Below are 3,742 nucleotides of genomic sequence, written 5' to 3' on the forward strand. Positions count from 1 at the left end.
CTGTTGTGCTATTTGAGTGTCAAATTCCCATCTGCTGCCTCTCTTTTGATGCGCCAAATATTCTGCTTGAGTTCTCGAATGTGCATTTAACTCATGATGTTCACACTGGTCAAGCAGGGAGGGGCTTCTTCTTCTTCTTCTTTTGCTACTGTTTACAAGTGCATGTTTGCCACCTACAGATGGAAGAGGCTTGGTGCAAAATGTTGAAGCGGTGCAAATCTCAAGAATATTTTCTTTCACAGCTCTATTCCGATATATGAAAGACTTACTGTTATACGATTTCAGCCGGGCACAAACCTCAATAATTAATTTCTCCTCCATGATCAATTATCAAACGATTGGCAGTTCCATGAATTAAATGTGATGCCAAGAATTTGTCACTACCAAATCTGAGTTCCTGATTGATTAAAGTTAACCAGGTTTAACTTTTAGCGCTTGTTCAATACCCAAATATTTAGTACGTTGAGTCCGAAAACTTGTGTAGCTACACACAAACGCAAGAGTTTTGAACATGGAAGCCCAAAATACACATTTACAAAGACTTTTTATTAGAATTGGTTTGATCACCTATGAACATGTCCAAGATGCATTCAGAGATCCGATAGTAGAAAAAAGAAATAAAACAGACGAGAGGCTGTTGCTTTAAAAGGTGGGAGTAAATTTTATTTATAACACATGATGCTGACAGGGAACCTCCAGCTCAGCGTCTATTTTACAAGGCTGATCTGCAAGGCTGCGCATGTACTGTACGGTATTTGGAAACCAAGATTGCAGTGGCACTATAAACACACGCTTGAAACAACAGAATTTTCCCTTTTTTGTTCATTTTTTTTTCTTTGACTTTTTTGTCAGTTTCTCTTTTATATAAAATGGTACAAACAACAATACAAAATATTTGTGCTGTTGACAATTTACAAAAAAAGTCTATTTGACATGGTAACTGTGCAATTCTTTTTTTTTAAATCCTTTTTTTTGTTTGAATTTGAAACCATGTGGACTATAATACACCAGAATCGGCTTCTGGACAACAGCCTCCACCATGCAGGCTGTGACACTTCATGAACTGTTGTATGGTTACTGTAACAGAGCTCAGCTGCCAATTATAAAAAGACACATGCAAAAAAGCTCAAATTGTACAGTAATAGTTTGTCTAAGTTGGTCTGTTTAGCTTAAAGCAAATATTACATTATGTACACTTGGACTTGAATAGCTGGAGAACTTTGTATAAAAGTTTGCTGCCTGTTTTCTGATGATAAGAGGAGAAAAGTTTGGCTTCTTTAGGAAAAACATGATGTCAATATACAGCCAATAGAAGCACCAGAGACAGCTAAAGAGGTGCATCTTTGATTTTTTTTAATTTGCTAACTTTCCCCCTTACTTAAGCCAAATAAAGATAAGGAAAACAGTGCATCAACCTATTTTATCCCCTTGCAGACTCGTGTACAGGGACAGACTTTTCTGCCGCATGCAACTTGCAATCTGACAACATTCAGGGTCATCAGGGTGTTATGGTTTGTGTTACCTCTTCATAAAATCTGAATATCCGAAGAGAGCACGAGCTGTCCCTTCAGTGAACGCTTTATGACCTTCGGCGGGATGCTGCAGCTCTGCATCGGAATTAAAACACTACTAAACAAGCTTGTATATTACAGAACACTCACATATGTACAGTAAGGCCTAGGAGTGAGTGTGTGCTAGACTGTACAAGTGACACCCTCTTGTAAAAATGAAGCAAAACTTGAAAGCTGATGTGCTGTAGTTATGGCTGTGAGCCCATACAGAATCGTACAGATTCTAGCAAAAGCTTTTTGTAAAATAGGGGTTTTGTCCCAAGCGGAAGTGGGATGAGTGGAAAATGAAAGGCAAAATGACACAAAAACATGTCAACACATTAAAAAAAATAACTTCTTCACTGTATACACCCGTTTACTCATCAGATAGAACTCCAGACTGCAGAAAGTAACAGCTGTGTTTATTTCTTTTTTAACCTATTCTGTAGGATAAGGAGCAGTCAGATGGAGCCAAGTAGTTCCAGCAAGGATTTGTGGGTAATTTTTTCTCTTCTTTTCTTTAAGGAAGAATTATTCTCCTTTCTGAGTGAATTTAAAGAAATTTAAAACAAATGTTTATGTATTCTCTTCTATGTTTAACCAATCAACCATTTAATCAATCAAACTTTATTCATAAATACTTTTCAAGACCCACTCTAATAAAAGTCGTGTTTTTAGCATGTTCTTGTGGTATTTTTCTCATGTTGGAGGACATTTATTGAAAAAAATGAAGCATAAAATTGCATTTCTGGGTATTTTTTGGTTCAACTTTTTTTGTAAAATCAGGAAAACATGTATTTGTTGCTAAGAAAACATGATGGGGGACCACAAGCTCTCTGCTCTGCTCCATTCCGATGCATCCACTTGTAGACAACTAGATCCATGGACGTCTTTGTTTTCTTCATCCTAGCTTCATCAAAGCTATACAGTTGGAGAGCTCCAAAGAGAGCTCTCAGTTCTGGGCGATGGGAAGTGGGGGTGGGGTTGATCTGCACCAACGTTCCCGTCCACACCTTGGGGGCGAATTTCTAATGAACTCTTGCCACTCTGCAGAAACTATGTCCTACAAAATGACTGTTTTTTTGGGGGGGTTTTGGCTAAACACAGCAAAATCATAATTAAAAACGCTTTTAGAATAGCTCAAAAAATGATTTGATAATGATCTGTAGTTTCAATTTACTTTATTAAAAATGAATTTCATTTAAGCTCTAAGGATTGGTCATGTTAGCATGAAAGATTGTTAGAGCGAGACATATGAACCAATCTGAATGCTACTTTGTTTTTCTAGATCTGTATATTGAAGTCTAAAATACCATTTTCTTTGGTCCCGGTGATAACCTCATCGCCTTTGTAACCAAACAGACTGAAGGTCCTAAAGATTCCCTCCATGACAAACATCATATGTAGTTCTCCTTTGGGGTAAATCTGAACCAAAACGCTCTTTCAAAAATGTCTGTCAAGCAAAAAGCTGACAAAACTGCAACATTTTTGCCTGTTTTGCATCAAAGAACTTCACATAGACTCTCTACTCCTGTAACGTTGCCTTCAAAAGCTCTTGAACTTGATGCATAAAACTAAACTTTTATCCTTCAGATCAATCAAAAACTTCCGAAACGGATTCTGGCAGCGCGAGGTTCCTGGCTGAGGATCAGTTGCTCGTCTGTGGCAGAGCCGAGCACATTTCATTTGTTGTCGAGCAGACTTGAGTCAACAAAGGAGTAAATTAAAAAGAAGAGACTCAGAGAGATTCTGGAACGAGTTTAGCTCGGTCAGTGTAAATGAAACCGCTCCTCCTTTTCTTATTTCCTGCCGTATAAATGATCACTTCCTTCAATGAACACTTCAGAGGAAACACATGCGACTTGTCAATCGTCAAATTCAAATGTTTAGGTGCAAACACAGATAACTCCAAACAAACACAGCTGCCACACACGAAACAAAGACCCAGAATGCATTTCTTCTGTCAGACAGCCTCGCATATAGCTGTGATCACAGCAATCAAGTCCACCGTAATCTAGAAGTGCGGATATGAAAACGTGATGATTTGCCCACAAACTGAAAGGCCTATGTTCCGTCTGTCTGCACGAAGGGCCCTCTTAGCCGGTTACTGCCCCTCGAAAATCCAGCACTGTCATTCCCCGCAGCTCTACCACAGGACTGGAGAAACCAAAGGGAGGATTTAAAGGGTCAGG

The 3,742-nt window shown here is 38.7% G+C and overlaps 1 protein-coding gene across 1 annotated transcript in view; it reads right to left on the reverse strand.

Annotated features, from left to right (window-relative positions):
- Window positions 1-641: 641 nt before the first annotated feature.
- LOC112159049 (cadherin-4) overlaps window positions 642-3,742 on the reverse strand; it is a gene marked incomplete in the record, with an annotated part of 327,458 nt that continues 324,357 nt past the window's right edge. The window contains 1 exon segment of the mRNA XM_024292864.2: window positions 642-3,742.

The sequence above is a fragment of the Oryzias melastigma genome, linkage group LG7, assembly GCF_002922805.2.
Source record: "Oryzias melastigma strain HK-1 linkage group LG7, ASM292280v2, whole genome shotgun sequence".
NCBI lineage: Eukaryota > Metazoa > Chordata > Actinopteri > Beloniformes > Adrianichthyidae > Oryzias > Oryzias melastigma.